Below are 17,370 nucleotides of genomic sequence, written 5' to 3'. Positions count from 1 at the left end.
ATTGTGTGATGTCACAGAAAGCATTGTGATGTGACAGTGAGCGCTGTGTGACGTCACATAGACCGTTGTATGACATCACAGAAAGCATTGTGATCTCAGAGTGTGCTTTGTGTGATGTCACAGTGAGCACTGTGTGATGTCACAAAGACCATTGTGTGACATCACAGAAAGCATTATGATGTCACAGTGAGCATTGTGTGATGTCACAGAAAGCATTGTGATGTCACAGTGAGCATTGTGTGACGTCACAAAGACCATTGTGTGACGTCACAGAAAGCATTGTGATGTCACAGTGAGCATTGAGTGACTTCACAAAGACCATTGTGTGACGTCACAAAAAGCATTGTGATGTCACAGTGAGCATTGTGTGACGCCACAGAGACCATTGTGTGACGTCACAGAAAGCATTGTGATGTCACAGCGAGCATTGTGTGATGTCACAGAAAGCATTGTGATGTCACAGTGAGCACAGTGTGATGTCACAATGACCATTGTGTGACATCACAGAAAGCATTAAGATGTCACAGTGAGCACTGTGTGACATCACATAGACCGTTGTATGACATCGCAGAAAGCATTGTGATGTCACAGTGAGCTTTGTGTGATGACACAGTGAGCACTGTGTGATGTCACAAAGACCATTGTGTGACGTCACAGAAAGCATTGTGATGTGAGAGTGAGCACTGTGTGACGTCACATAGACCGTTGTATGACATCACAGAAAGCATTGTGATGTCAGAGTGTGCTTTGTGTGATGTCACAGTGAGCACTGTGTGATGTCACAAAGACCATTGTGTGACATCACAGAAAGCATTATGATGTCACAGTGAGCATTGTGTGACGTCACAGAAAGCATTGTGATGTCACAGTGAGCTTTGTGTGATGTCACAAAGACCACTGTGTGATGTCACAACAAGCATTGTGATGTCACAGTAAGCATTGTGTGACGTCACAAAGACCATTATATGGCGCCACAGAATGCATTATGATGTCACAATGACCATTGTGTGACGTCACAAAGACCATTGTGTGACGTCACAGGAAACACTGTGATGTCACAGTGAGCATTGTGTGACGTCACAGTGAGCATTCTGTAACATCACAGAATGCATTGTGATGTCACAGTGAGCTTTGTGTGATGTCACAGTGAGCACTGTGTGATGTCACAAAGACCATTGTGTGACGTCACAGAAAGCACTGTGATGTCACAGTGAGTACTGTGTGACATCACAAAGACCATTGTGTGTCCTCACAGAAAGCATTGAGATGTCACAGTGAGCATTTTGTGACATCACAAAGACCATTGTTTGACGTCACAGAAAGGACTGTTATGTCACAGTGAGCACTGTGTGATGTCACAGTGAGCACTGTGTGACGTCACAAAGACCATTGTGTGACATCACAGAAAGAATTGTGATGTCACAGGGAGCACTGTGTGATGTCACAAAGACCATTCTGTGACGTCACAGAAAGCATTGTGATATCACAGTGAGCATTCTGTGATGTCACAAAGACCATTCTGTGACGTCACAGAAAGCATTGTGATGTCACAGTGAGCATTGTGTGACGTCACAAAGACCATTGTATGACATCGCAGAAAGCATTGTGATGTCACAGTGAGCATTGTGTGACGTCACACAGACCATTGTGTGACATCACAGAAAGCATTAAGATGTCACAGTGGGTACTGTGTGATGTTACAAAGACCATTGTGTGATGTCACAGAAAGCATTGTGATGTCACGGTGAGCATTGTGTGACGTCACAAACACCATTGTGTGACATCACAGAAAGCATTGTGATGTCACAGTGAGCATTGTGTGATGTCACAGAAAGCACTGTGATGTCGCAGTGAGCATTGTGTGATGTCACAAACACCATTGAGTGACGTCACAGAAAGCATTGTGATTTCACAGTGAGCACTGTGTGACATCACAAAGGCCATTGTGTGACGTCACAGAAAGTATTGTGATGTCACATTGAGCACTGTGTGACATCACAAAGGCCATTGTGTGACGTCACAGAAAGCATTGTGATGTCACAATGAGCACTGTGTGACATCACAGAAAGCATTGTGATGTCACAGTGAGCACTGTGTGACGTCATAAAGACCATTGTGTGACATCACAGAAAGCATTGTGATGTCACATTGAGCATTGTGTGATGTCACAGTGAGCATTGTGTGACGTCACAGAAAGCATTGTGATGTCACAGTAAGAATTGTGTGACGTCACAAAGACCATTGTGTGATGTTACAGAAAGCATTGTGATGTCACAGTGAGGATTGTGTGACGTCACAGAAAGCATTGTGATGTCACAGTAAGAATTGTGTGACGTCACAAAGTCCATTGTGTGATGACACAGAAAGCATAGTGATGTCACAGTGAGCATTCTGTTACGGCACAAAGACCATTGTATTACATCACAGAAAGCATTGTGATGTCACAGTGAGCATTGTGTGAAGTCACAGAGACCATTGTGTGACGTCACAGAGAGCATTGTGATGTCACAGTGAGCACTCTGTGATGACACAGAAAGCATTGTGATGTCACAGTAAGAATTATGTGACGTCACAAAGACCATGATGTGACGTCACAGAAAGCATTGTGATGTCACAGAGAGCATTGTGTGACGTTAGAAATAGCATTGTGTGACGTCACAGAAAGCATTGTGATGCCTCATTGAGCATTGTGTGACGTCACAAAGACCATTGTGTGACATCACAGCAAGCATTGTGATGTCACAGAGAGCACTGTGATGTCACAGTGAGTATTGTGTGACGTCACAGAAGGCATAGTGATGTCACAGTGAGTATTGTGTGACGTCACAAACACCATTGCGTGACGACACAGAAAGCATTGCGATGTCACAGTGAGCATTGTGTTATGTCACAAAGACCATTCTGTGACGTCACAGAAAGCATTGTGATGTCAAAGTGATCATTGTGTGACGTCACAAAGACCATTGTGTGATGTCACAGAAAGCATTGTGATGTCACAGTGAGCACTGTGTTACATCACAAAGACCATTGTATAACATCACAGAAACTATTGTGATGTCACATTGAGCATTGAGTGACATCAGAGAAAGCATTGTGATGTCACATTGAGCTTTGTGTGATGTCAAAGTGAGCACTGTGTGATGTCACAATGACCATTGTGTGACATGAAAGAAAGCATTGTGATGTCACAGTCAGCATTGCGTGATGTCACAGTGAGCATTGTGTGACGTCACAGAAAGCATTGTGATGTCACAGTGAGCATTTTGTGTCGTAACAATGACCATTGTGTGACGTCACAGAAAGCTTTGTGATGTCAGAATGAGCACTGTGTGACGTCACAAAGACCATTGTGTGACGTCACAGAAAGCATTGTGATGTCACAGTAGAGCACTGTGTGACGTCACAAAGGCCATTGTGTGACGTCACAGAAAGCATTGTGATGTCAATGTGAGCGCTGTGTGATGTCACAAAGACCACTGTGTGATGTCACAGAAAGCATTGTGACGTCACAGATAGCACTGTGTGACGTCACAAAAACCATTTTGTGACGTCACAGCAAGCATTGTGATGTCACAGTGAGCATTGTGTGACGTCACAATGACCATTGTGTGATGTCACAGAAAGCATTGTGATGTCACAGAGAGCATTGTGTGACGTCAGAAAGACCATTGTGTGACATCACAGAAAGCATTAAGATGCCACAGTGAGCATGGTGTGATGTCACAGAAAGCATTGTGATGTCACAGTGAGCATTGTGTGATGTGACAAAGACTATTGTGTGACGTCACAGAAAGCATTGTGATGTCACAGTGAGCACTGTGAGATGTCACAAAGACTATTGTGTAACGTCACAGAAAGCATTGTGATGTCACAGTGAGCACTGTGTGACGTCACAGTGAGCATTGTGTGATGTCACAGAAAGCATTGTGATGTCACAGATCGTAGTGTGTGACGTCACAAAGACCATTGTGTGACGTCAACAGAAAGCATTGTGATGTCACAGTGAGCATTGTGTGATGTCACAATGACCATTTTGTGGTGTCACAGAAAGCATTGTGATGTCACAGTGAGCACTGTGTGACGTCGCAAAAACATTGTGTGACGTCACAGAAAGCATTGTGATGTCACAGAGAGCACTGTGTGACGTCACAAAGACGATTGTGTAACGTCACAGGAAGCACTGTGATGTCACAGTGAGCAATGTGTGACGTCACAAGGAAAATTGTGTGATGTCACAGAAAGCATGGTGATGTCACAGTGAGCATTGTGTGATGTCACAAAGACCATTGTGTGACGTCACAGAAAGCATTGTGATGCCACACTGAGCACTGTGTGATGTCACAAAGACCATTGTGTGACATCACAGAAAGCATTGTAATGTCACAGTGAGCATTGTGTGATGTCACAGTGAGCATTGTGTGACGTCACAGAAAGCATTGTGATGTCTCAGTGAGCAGGGTGTGATGTCACAATGACCATTGTGTGATATCACAGAAAGCATTGTGATGTGCCAGTGAGCACTGTGTGACGTCACATAGACCGTTGTATGACATCACAGCATTGTGATGTCACAGTGTGCTTTGTGTGATGACACAGTGAGCACTGTGTGATGTCACAAAGACCATTGTGTGACATCACAAAAAGCATTATGATGTCACAGTGAGCATTGCGTGATGTCACAGAAAGCATTGTGATGTCACAGTGAGCATTGTGTGATGTCACAAAGGCCATTGTGTGATGTCACAGAAAGCATTGTGATGTGAGAGTGAGCACTGTGTGACGTCACATAGACCGTTGTATGACATCACAGAAAGCATTGTGATGTCAGAGTGTGCTTTGTGTGATGTCACAGTGAGCACTGTGTGATGTCACAAAGACCATTGTGTGACATCACAGAAAGCATTATGATGTCACAGTGAGCATTGTGTGATGTCACAGAAAGCATTGTGATGTCACAGTGAGCATTGTGTGATGTCACAAAGGCCATTGTGTGACGTCTCAGAAAGCATTGTGATGTCACAGTGAGTATTGTGTGACGTCACAAAGACCATTGTGTGACGTCACAGAAAGCATTGTGATGTCACAGTGAGCAGTCTGGGACTTCACAAAGACCATTGTGTGACGTCACAAAAAGCATTGTGATGTCACAGTAAGCATTGTGTGACGCCACAGAGACCATTGTGTGACGTCACAGAAAGCATTGTGATGTCACAGTGAGCACAGTGTGATGTCACAAAGACCATTGCGTGACATCACAGAAAGCATTAAGATGTCACAGTGAGCATTGTGTGATGTCACAGAAAGCATTGTGATGTCACAGTGAGCATTGTGTGATGTCACAAAGGCCATTGTGTGATGTCACTGAAAGCATTGTGATGTCACAGTGAGCATTCTGTGACGGCACAAAGACCATTGTATTACATCACAGAAAGCATTGTGATGTCACAGTGAGCATTGTGTGACGTCACAGAGACCATTGTGTGACGTCACAGAAAGCATTGTGATGTCACAGTGAGCACTGTGTGACGACACAGAAAGCATTGTGATGTCACAGTAAGAATTGTGTGACGTCACAAAGACCATTGTGTGACGTCACAGAAATCACTGTGATGTCACAGTGAGCATTGTATGATGTCACAAAGACCGTTGTGTGACCTCACAGAAAGCATTGTGATGCCACATTGAGCATTGTGTGACGTCACAAAGACCATCGTGTGACGTCACAGAAAGCCTAGTGATGTCGCAGTGAGCATTGTGTGACGTTAGAAATAGCATTGTGTGACGTCACAGAAAGCATTGTGATGTCACAGTGAGCACTGTGTGACGTCATAAAGACCATTGTGTGATGTCACAGAAAGCATTGTGATGTCACAGTGAGCATTGTGTGACGTCACAAAGACAATTGTGTGACGTCACAGGAAGCACTGTGATGTCACAGTGAGCACTGTGTGACGACACAAAGACCATGGTGTGACGTCACAGAAGGCATGGTGATGTCACAGTGAGCATTGCGTGATGTCACAAAGGCCATTGTGTGACGTCACAGAAAGCATTGTGATGTCACAGTGAGCATTGTGTGACGTCACAGAAAGCATTGTGATGTCACAGAGAGCATTGTGTGACGTCACAAAGACCATTGTGTGACGACACAGAAAGCATTGTGATGTCACAGTGAGTACTGTGTGGCGTCACAAAGACCATTCTGTGACGTCACAGAAAGCATTGTGATGTCAAAGTGAGCAGGGTGTGATGTCACAATGACCATTGTGTGATATCACAGAAAGCATTGTGATGTCACAGTGAGCACTGTGTGACGTCACAAAGACCATTGTATGACATCTCAGAAAGCAATGTGATGTCACAGTGAGCTTTGTGTGATGTCACACTGAGCACTGTGTGATGTCACAGTGAGCACTGTGTGACATCAGAGAAAGCATTAAGATGTCACAGTGAGCATTGTGTGACATCACAGAAAGCATTGTGATGTCACAGTGAGCTTTGTGTGATGTCACAATGACCATTGTGTGACGTCACAGAAGCATTGTGATGTCACAGTGAGCACTGTGTGACGTCACAAAGACCATTGTGTGACGTCACATAGAGCATTGTGATGTCACAGTGAGCATTGTGTGATGTCACAAAGACCATAGTGTGATGTCACAGAAAGTATTGTGATGTCACACTGAGCATTGTGTGACATCACAAAGACCATTGTGTGACGTCACAAAAAGTATTGTGATGTCACAGTGAGTATTGTGTGACGTCACAAACACCATTGTGTAACATCACAGATGGCGTTGTGATTTCACAGTGAGCACTGTGAGACGTCACAAAGGCCATTGTGTGATGTCACAGAAAGCATTGTGATATCACATTGAGCACTGTGTGACATCACAAAGACCATTGTGTGACGTCAACAGAAAGCATTGTGATGTCACAGTGAGTATTGTGTGATGTCACAATAACCATTGTGTGACATCACAGAAAGCATTGTGATGTCACAATGAGCACTGTGTGACATCACAGAAAGCATTGTGATGTCACAGTAAGAATTGTGTGACGTCACAAAGACCATTGTGTGATGACACAGAAAGCATTGTGATGTCACAGTAAGAATTGTGTGACGTCACAAAGACCATTGTGTGATCACACAGAATGCATTGTGATGTCACAGTGAGCATTGTGTGACGTCACAGAAAGCATTGTGATGTCACAGTAAGAATTGTGTGATGTCACAAAGTCCATTGTGTGACGTCAGAGAAAGCATTGTGATGTCACAGTGAGCATTGTGTGATGTCACAAAGACCATTGTGTGACGTCACAGAAAGCATTGTGATGTCACAGCGAGCATTGTGTGATGTCACAAAGACCATTGTGTGACGTCACAGAAAGCATTGTGATGTCACAGTAAGCATTGTGTGACGTCAGAAAGACCATTGTGTGACGTCACAGGAAGCACTGTGATGTCACAGTGAGTACTGTGTGACGTCACAAAGACCATTGTATGGCGCCACAGAATGCATTGTGATGTCACAATGACCATTGTGTGACGTCACAAAGACCATTGTGTGACGTCACAGGAAACACTGTGATGTCACAGTGAGCATTGTGTGACGTCACAGTGAGCATTCTGTAACATCACAGAATGCATTTCGATGTCACAGTGAGCTTTGTGTGATGTCACAGTGAGCACTGTGTGATGTCACAAAGACCATTGTGTGACGTCACAGAAAGCACTGTGATGTCACAGTGAGTACTGTGTGACATCACAAAGACCATTGTGTGACGTCACAGAAAGCATTGTGATGTCACAGTGAGCATTCTGTGATGTCACAAAGACCATTCTGTGACGTCACAGAAAGCATTGTGATGTCACAGTAAGAATTGTGTGACGTCACAAAGACCATTGTGTGATGTTACAGAAAGCATTGTGATGTCACAGTGAGCATTGTGTGACGTCACAAAGACAAATGTGTGACGTCAAAGAAAGCATTGTGATGTCACAGTGAGCATTGTGTGACGTCACACAGACCATTGTGTGACATCACAGAAAGCATTAAGATGTCACAGTGGGTACTGTGTGATGTCACAAAGACCATTGTGTGACGTCACAGAAAGCATTGTGATGTCACAGTGAGCTTTGTGTGACATCACAAACACCATTGTGTGACATCACAGATGGCATTGTGATGTCACATTGAGCACTGTGTGACATCACAAAGGCCATTGTGTGACGTCACAGAAAGTATTGTGATGTCACAGTGAGTATTATGTGATGTCACAATAACCATTGTGTGACGTCACAGAAAGCATTGTGATGTCACAGTAAGAATTGTGTGACGTCACAAAGACCATTGTGTGATGACACAGAAAGCATTGTGATGTCACAGTGAGCATTGTGTGATGTCACAGTGAGCATTGTATGACATCACAGAAAGCATTGTGATGTCACAGTAAGAATTGTGTGACGTCACAAAGTCCATTGTGTGATGACACAGAAAGCATTGTGATGTCACAATGAGCACTGTGTGACATCACAGAAAGCATTGTGATGTCACAGTAAGAATTGTGTGACGTCACAAAGACCATTGTGTGACGTCACAGAAAGCATTGTGATGTCACAGTAGAGAACTGTGTGACGTCACAAAGGCCATTGTGTGACGTCACAGAAAGCATTGTGATGTCAATGTGAGCGCTGTGTGATGTCACAAAGACCACTGTGTGATGTCACAGATAGCATTGTGATGTCACAGATAGCTCTGTTTGACGTCACAAAGACCATTTTGTGACGTCACAGAAAGCATTGTGATGTCACAGAGAGCATTGTGTGACGTCAGAAAGACCATTGTGTGACATCACAGAAAGCATTAAGATGCCACAGTGAGCATGGTGTGATGTCACAGTGAGCATTGTGTGATGTGACAAAGACTATTGTGTGACGTCACAGAAAGCCTTGTGATGTCACAGTGAGCACTGTGTGACGTCACAGTGAGCATTGTGTGATGTCACATAAAGCATTGTGATGTCACAGATCGTAGTGTGTGACGTCACAAAGACCATTGTGTGACGTCAACAGAAAGCATTGTGATGTCACAGTGAGCATTGTGTGATGTCACAATGACCATTTTGTGGTGTCACAGAAAGCATTGTGATGTCACAGTGAGCACTGTGTGACGACGCAAAAACATTGTGTGACGTCACAGAAAGCATTGTGATGTCACAGAGAGCACTGTGTGACGTCACAAAGACGATTGTGTAACGTCACAGGAAGCACTGTGATGTCACAGTGAGCAATGTGTGACGTCACAAGGAAAATTGTGTGATGTCACAGAAAGCATGGTGATGTCACAGTGAGCATTGTGTGATGTCACAAAGACCATTGTGTGACCTCACAGAAAGCATTGTGATGCCACACTGAGCACTGTGTGATGTCTCAAAGACCATTGTGTGACATCACAGAAAGCATTGTGATGTCACAGTGAGCATTGTGTGATGTCACAGAAATCATTGTGATGTCACAGTGAGCATTGTGTGATGTCACAAAGGCCATTGTGTGATGTCACAGAAAGCATTGTGATGTGAGAGTGAGCACTGTGTGACATCATATAGACCGTTGTATGACATCACAGAAAGCATTGTGATGTCAGAGTGTGCTTTGTGTGATGTCACAGTGAGCACTGTGTGATGTCACAAAGACCATTGTATGACATCACAGAAAGCATTATGATGTCACAGTGAGCATTGTGTGATGTCACAGAAAGCATTGTGATGTCACAGTGAGCATTGTGTGATGTCACAAAGGCCATTGTGTGACGTCTCAGAAAGCATTGTGATGTCACAGTGAGTATTGTGTGACGTCACAAAGACCATTGTGTGACGTCACAGAAAGCATTGTGATGTCACAGTGAGCAGTCTGGGACTTCACAAAGACCATTGTGTGACGTCACAAAAAGCATTGTGATGTCACAGTGAGCATTGTGTGACGCCACAGAGACCATTGTGTGACGTCACAGAAAGCATTGTGATGTCACAGCGAGCATTGTGTGATGTCACAGAAAGCATTGTGATGTCACAGTGAGCACAGTGTGATGTCACAAAGACCATTGCGTGACATCACAGAAAGCATTAAGATGTCACAGTGAGCATTGTGTGATGTCACAGAAAGCATTGTGATGTCACAGTGAGCATTGTGTGATGTCACAAAGGCCATTGTGTGATGTCACAGAAAGCATTGTGATGTCACAGTGAGCATTCTGTGACGGCACAAAGACCATTGTATTACATCACAGAAAGCATTGTGATGTCACAGTGAGCATTGTGTGACGTCACAGAGACCATTGTGTGACGTCACAGAAAGCATTGTGATGTCACAGTGAGCACTGTGTGACGACACAGAAAGCATTGTGATGTCACAGTGAGCACTGTGTGACGACACAGAAAGCATTGTGATGTCACAGTAAGAATTGTGTGACGTCACAAAGACCATTGTGTGACGTCACAGAAATCACTGTGATGTCACAGTGAGCATTGTGTGATGTCACAAAGACCATTGTGTGACCTCACAGAAAGCATTGTGATGCCACATTGAGCATTGTGTGACGTCACAAAGACCATCGTGTGACGTCACAGAAAGCCTAGTGATGTCGCAGTGAGCATTGTGTGACGTTAGAAATAGCATTGTGTGACGTCACAGAAAGCATTGTGATGTCACAGTGAGCACTGTGTGACGTCATAAAGACCATTGTGTGACGTCACAGAAAGCATTGTGATGTCACAGTGAGCATTGTGTGACGTCACAAAGACAATTGTGTGACGTCACAGGAAGCACTGTGATGTCACAGTGAGCACTGTGTGACGACACAAAGACCATGGTGTGACGTCACAGAAGGCATGGTGATGTCACAGTGAGCATTGCGTGATGTCACAAAGGCCATTGTGTGACGTCACAGAAAGCATTGTGATGTCACAGAGAGCATTGTGTGACGTCACAAAGACCATTGTGTGACGACACAGAAAGCATTGTGATGTCACAGTGAGTACTGTGTGGCGTCACAAAGACCATTGTGTGACATCACAGAAAGTATTGTGATGTCACAGTGAGCACTGTGTGATGTCACAGTGAGTATTGTGTGACGTCACAGAAGGCATAGTGATGTCACAGTGAGTATTGTGTGACGTCACAAACACCATTGCGTGACGACACAGAAAGCATTGTGATGTCACAGTGAGCATTGTCTGATGTCACAAAGACCATTCTGTGACGTCACAGAAAGCATTGTGATGTCAAAGTGAGCAGGGTGTGATGTCACAATGACCATTGTGTGATATCACAGAAAGCATTGTGATGTCACCGTGAGCACTGTGTGACGTCACAAAGACCATTGTATGACATCTCAGAAAGCATTGTGATGTCACAGTGAGCATTGTGTGACATAAGAGAAAGCAATGTGATGTCACAGTGAGCTTTGTGTGATGTCACACTGAGCACTGTGTGATGTGACAGTGAGCACTGTGTGACATCAGAGAAAGCATTAAGATGTCACAGTGAGCATTGTGTGACATCACAGAAAGCATTGTGATGTCACAGTGAGCATAGTGTGACGTCAGAAAGACCATTGTGTGACATCATAGAAAGCATTAAGATATGACAGTGAGCATTGTGTGACATCACAGAAAGCATTGTGATGTCACAGTGAGCTTTGTGTGATGTCACAATGACCATTGTGTGACGTCACAGGAAGCATTGTGATGTCACAGTGAGCACTGTGTGACGTCACAAAGACCATTGTGTGACGTCACAGAAAGCATTGTGATGTCACAGTGAGCATTGTGTGATGTCACAAAGACCATAGTGTGATGTCACAGAAAGTATTGTGATGTCACACTGAGCATTGTGTGACATCACAAAGACCATTGTGTGACGTCACAAAAAGTATTGTGATGTCACAGTGAGTATTGTGTGACGTCACAAACACCATTGTGTAACATCACAGATGGCGTTGTGATTTCACAGTGAGCACTGTGAGACGTCACAAAGGCCATTGTGTGATGTCACAGAAAGCATTGTGATGTCACATTGAGCACTGTGTGACATCACAAAGACCATTGTGTGACGTCAACAGAAAGCATTGTGATGTCACAGTGAGTATTGTGTGATGTCACAATAACCATTGTGTGACGTCACAGAAAGCATTGTGATGTCACAATGAGCACTGTGTGACATCACAGAAAGCATTGTGATGTCACAGTAAGAATTGTGTGACGTCACAAAGACCATTGTGTGATGACACAGAAAGCATTGTGATGTCACAGTAAGAATTGTGTGACGTCACAAAGACCATTGTGTGATCACACAGAATGCATTGTGATGTCACAGTAGCATTGTGTGACGTCACAGAAAGCATTGTGATGTCACAGTAAGAATTGTGTGATGTCACAAAGTCCATAGTGTGACTTCACAGAAAGCATTGTGATGTCACAGTAAGAATCATGTGACGTCACGATGACCATTGTGTGACGTCAGAGAAAGCATTGTGATGTCACAGTGAGCATTGTGTGATGTCACAAAGACCATTGTGTGACGTCACAGAAAGCATTGTGATGTCAGAGTGAGCATTGTGTGATGTCACAAAGACCATTGTGTGACGTCACAGAAAGCATTGTGATGTCACAGTAAGCATTGTGTGACGTCAGAAAGACCATTGTGTGACGTCACAGGAAGCACTGTGATGTCACAGTGAGTACTGTGTGACGTCACAAAGACCATTGTATGGCGCCACAGAATGCATTATGATGTCACAATGACCATTGTGTGACGTCACAAAGACCATTGTGTGACGTCACAGGAAACACTGTGATGTCACAGTGAGCATTGTGTGACGTCACAGTGAGCATTCTGTAACATCACAGAATGCATTTTGATGTCACAGTGAGCTTTGTGTGATGTCACAGTGAGCACTGTGTGATGTCACAAAGACCATTGTGTGACGTCACAGAAAGCACTGTGATGTCACAGTGAGTACTGTGTGACATCACAAAGACCATTGTGTGACGTCACAGAAAGCATTGTGATGTCACAGTGAGCATTCTGTGATGTCACAAAGACCATTCTGTGACGTCACAGAAAGCATTGTGATGTCACAGTAAGAATTGTGTGACGTCACAAAGACCATTGTGTGATGTTACAGAAAGCATTGTGATGTCACAGTGAGCATTGTGTGACGTCACAAAGACAAATGTGTGACGTCAAAGAAAGCATTGTGATGTCACAGTGAGCATTGTGTGACGTCACACAGACCATTGTGTGACATCACAGAAAGCATTAAGATGTCCCAGTGGGTACTGTGTGGCGTCACAAAGACCATTGTGTGACATCACAGAAAGTATTGTGATGTCAAATTGAGCACTGTGTGATGTCACAGTGAGTATTGTGTGACGTCACAGAAGGCATAGTGATGTCACAGTGAGTATTGTGTGACGTCACAAACACCATTGCGTGACGACACAGAAAGCATTGTGATGTCACAGTGAGCATTGTGTGATGTCACAAAGACCATTCTGTGACGTCACAGAAAGCATTGTGATGTCAAAGTGAGCACTGTGTGACGTCGCAAAAACCATTGTGTGACGTCACAGGAAGCACTGTGATGTCACATTGAGCACTCTGTGATGTCACAAAGACCATTGTGTGATGTCACAGGAAGCATTGTGATGTCACAGTGAGCATTGTGTGATGTCACAAAGACCATTGTGTGACGTCACAGAAAGCATTGTGATGTCACAGTGAAAATTGTGTGATGTCACAAAGACCATTGTGTGACGTCACAGAAAGCATTGTGATGTCACAGTGAGCATTGTGTGATGTCACAAAGACCATTGTGTGACATCACAGAAAGCATTGTGATGTCATAGTGAGCATTGTGTGGTGTCACAAAGACCATTGTGTGACATCACATAAAGCATTGTGATTTCACAGTGAGCATTGTGTGACGTCACAAAGACCATTGTGTGACGTCACAGAAAGCATTGCGATGTCACAGAGAGCATTGTGTGACGTCACAAAGACCATTGTGTGACGTCACAGAAAGCATTGTGATGTCAATGTGAGTGCTGTGTGATGTCACAGTAAGCATTCTGTAACATCACAGAATGCATTGTGATGTCACAGTGAGCTTTGTGTGATGTCACAGTGAGCACTGTTTGATGTCACAAAGACCATTGTGTGACGTCACAGAAAGCATTGTGATGTCACTGTGAGCACTGTGTGACGTCACAAAGACCATTGTGTGACCTCACAGAAAGCATTGTGATGTCACAGTGAGCATTGTATCACATCACAAAGAGCATTGTGTGACATCACAGAAAGCATTGTGTGATGTCACAGTGAGCATTGTGTGATGTCACAAAGACCATTGTGTGACGACACAGGAAGCACTTTGATGTCACAGTGAACATTGTGTGACGTCACAAAGACCATTGTGTGGCGTCACAGAAAGCATGGTGATGTCACAGTGAGCATTGTGTGATGTCACAAAGACCATTTTGTGACGTCACAGAAAGCATTGTGATGTCACAGTGAGCATTGTGTGATGTCACAAAGACCATTGTGTGACGTCACAGGAAGCATGGTGTTGTCACAGTGAGCATTGTGTGACGTCACAATGACCATTGTGTGACATCACAGGAAGCATTGTGATGTCACAGTGTGCATTGTTTGATGTCACAAGACCATTGTATGACATCAGAGAAAGCATTGTGATGTCACTGTGAGCACTGTGTGATGTCACAAAGACCATTGTGTGACGTCACAGAAAGCATTGTGATGTCACAGTTAGCACTGTGTGATGTCACAGTGAGCATTGTGTGACGTCACAGAAAGCATTGTGATGTGTGATGGTTTGGGGGTTGCCCCACCCCCCACACTTTTGAATTTGCCCCAGCTAACTCAGACGGACCCTGGGAATATAGATGAAGCAATTTATTTACAGCTAGCAGAATTTACAAGCAGCTATTTACAATATATACAGTTATATACAGAAATATACAAAGGATAAACAATACAGAAGCACAACTCCCCTCCCAGAAACCTGAGTCCCCAGGAGGGGCTCTCAAACCACCACAACACCTCCCCCGGCCCCTCTCAACCTTACCTCAGTTCTCAGGAAGAAGAGAGGTGCAGCCAAGAGGTTAGGGAGCAAGGTTAGTAGGAGCAGGGTTAATGAGATGTGACCAGGTCTAAGGCAAAAGCAGGAGTGAGAGACAAAATGGAGAAAAAGTCTTTCTTCTTCCCAGAGTTCTCAGTGAGACTGTGAGAGAAGTTGACATCAATTGTTTTCATTTCACTGCCTGTTAGCTAGTTCTGTTACCAATACATTCCAGCTTGCTTCAAACTAGCACAATCCACCCCTTGTCTACTTCGCTCAGAGTATTGCTGAGAATTATCCAATCTAATCTAAACCAATATTTACACTAAAACAATATATACAAGTTCAGTTCACTCTTCAATCAGATGTAGGTGATTCAAAAGCTCAGAACAGGGACTCCCAGGTGATGCTGGGTTCGTGCTCACATACTGTAGATTCTATCGTAGATTCTCTCAGTGTTGGGCGCCGATGTTACCTAGAACAGAAAACTCCTAACAGCTTGAATTTAAACTCTCTCAGCTAAGGTTAAATTTCTCTGTGGAATACACTGAATTTCACCATTCTCCTGCATTACCCAGTAGGTATGACCAGCACCTTCAGCAGAAACCACCCCTCGGACAGGTTTCCCTTCGCCCGAAGGAGAAAATACCCAAACAGTTTTCCCTAACAGATTCTTTTCACGTACAACAGGAACTTTATCACCGTCTACTGTTTGGACCAAATCTGATTGTGCAGGTCCTGCTCTGTTTACTGAACCTCTACTATTTACCAACCAAGTAGCTTGTGCTAAATGTTTGTCCCAGTTTTTCAGAGTTCCACCCCCCATGGCTTTTAGGGTGGCTTTCAGCAAACCATTGTAGCGTTCAATCTTCCCTGAAGCTGGTGCATAGTAGGGTATGTGATAGATCCATTCAATACCATGCTCTTTGGCCCAGTTTTTCACTAGATTGTTCTTGAAATGAGTACCATTGTCTGACTCAATTCTTTCTGGAATTCCATGTCTCCACATGATCTGTCTCTCCAAGCCAAGAATGGTGTTACATGCAGTAGCATGTGGAACTGGATAGGTTTCCAACCATCCAGTGCTGGCCTCTACCATCGTCAGCACATACTGCTTGCCAGAACGAGATCGAGGTAAAGTGATATAGTCAATCTGCCAGGCTTCACCATACTTGTACTTTGACCATCTCTCACCATACCATAAGGGCTTGATTCGCTTAGCCTGCTTAATAGCAGCACAAATGCCACAGTCATAGATGACTTGGGTGATAGCGTCCATGGACAAGTCAATTGACCTATCACGAGCCCATTGGTATGTTCCATCTCTGCCTTGATGTGCAGATGAGTCATGGGCCCACCGAGCTAAGAACAACTCACCTCGGTGTTTCCAATCAAGTTCAATGTCAAGTTCAGAGTTGGTATCAACTTGAGCAATCTTAGCAGCTTGGTCTGCCTTCTGGTTATGTTGGTGTTCCTCAGTGGCTCTGCTCTTAGGCATGTGTGCATCTACATGCCGCACCTTCACTGGAGTTCTCTCCAGCCATGCATCAATGTCCTGCCATAGATCAGCACACCAAATAGGCTTTCCTTTCCTCTGCCAACCATGCTTCTTCCAGTCCTTTAGCCAACCCCATAGAGCATTGGCTACCATCCACGAGTCGGTGTAGAGGTAAAGGATAGGCCAATTCTCACGTTCAGCCACATCAAGAGCAAGTTGGACAGCTTTTACCTCAGCAAACTGACTGGATTCTCCTTCTCCATCTCTCGCTTCGGTAACTCTCCTGGTTGGACTCCAAACTGCTGACTTCCATATTCGCTTGTTCCCAACAAGACGACAGGAACCATCTGTGAACAAAGCATAGTTCTTTTCCTGATCAGAGAGATCACCATAGGGAGGAGCTTCCTCAGCACGAGTTATTTTCTCCTCTGGAGGTTTGGAACAGTCTGTGCCTTCCGGCCAGTTGGTGATCACCTCCACCAGACCAGGTCGGTCAAGATTACCCATTCGTGCTCGTTGGGTTATCAAAGCCATCCATTTAGACCAGGTTGCATCTGTGGCATGATGTGGTGATGAACCTTTGCCTTTGAACATCCAGTTAAGAACTGGCAGTCTAGGAGCTAAAAGCAATTGTGACTCAGTTCCAATCACTTCAGAAGCTGCTTTCACTCCCTCATAGGCTGCTAGAATCTCCTTCTCAGTTGCAGTGTAATTTGTCTCTGAACCTTT

The sequence above is a fragment of the Pogoniulus pusillus genome, chromosome 33 (genome assembly GCF_015220805.1).
Source record: "Pogoniulus pusillus isolate bPogPus1 chromosome 33, bPogPus1.pri, whole genome shotgun sequence".
Lineage (NCBI taxonomy): Eukaryota > Metazoa > Chordata > Aves > Piciformes > Lybiidae > Pogoniulus > Pogoniulus pusillus.
Note: the sequence above shows the minus strand (reverse complement) of the source record.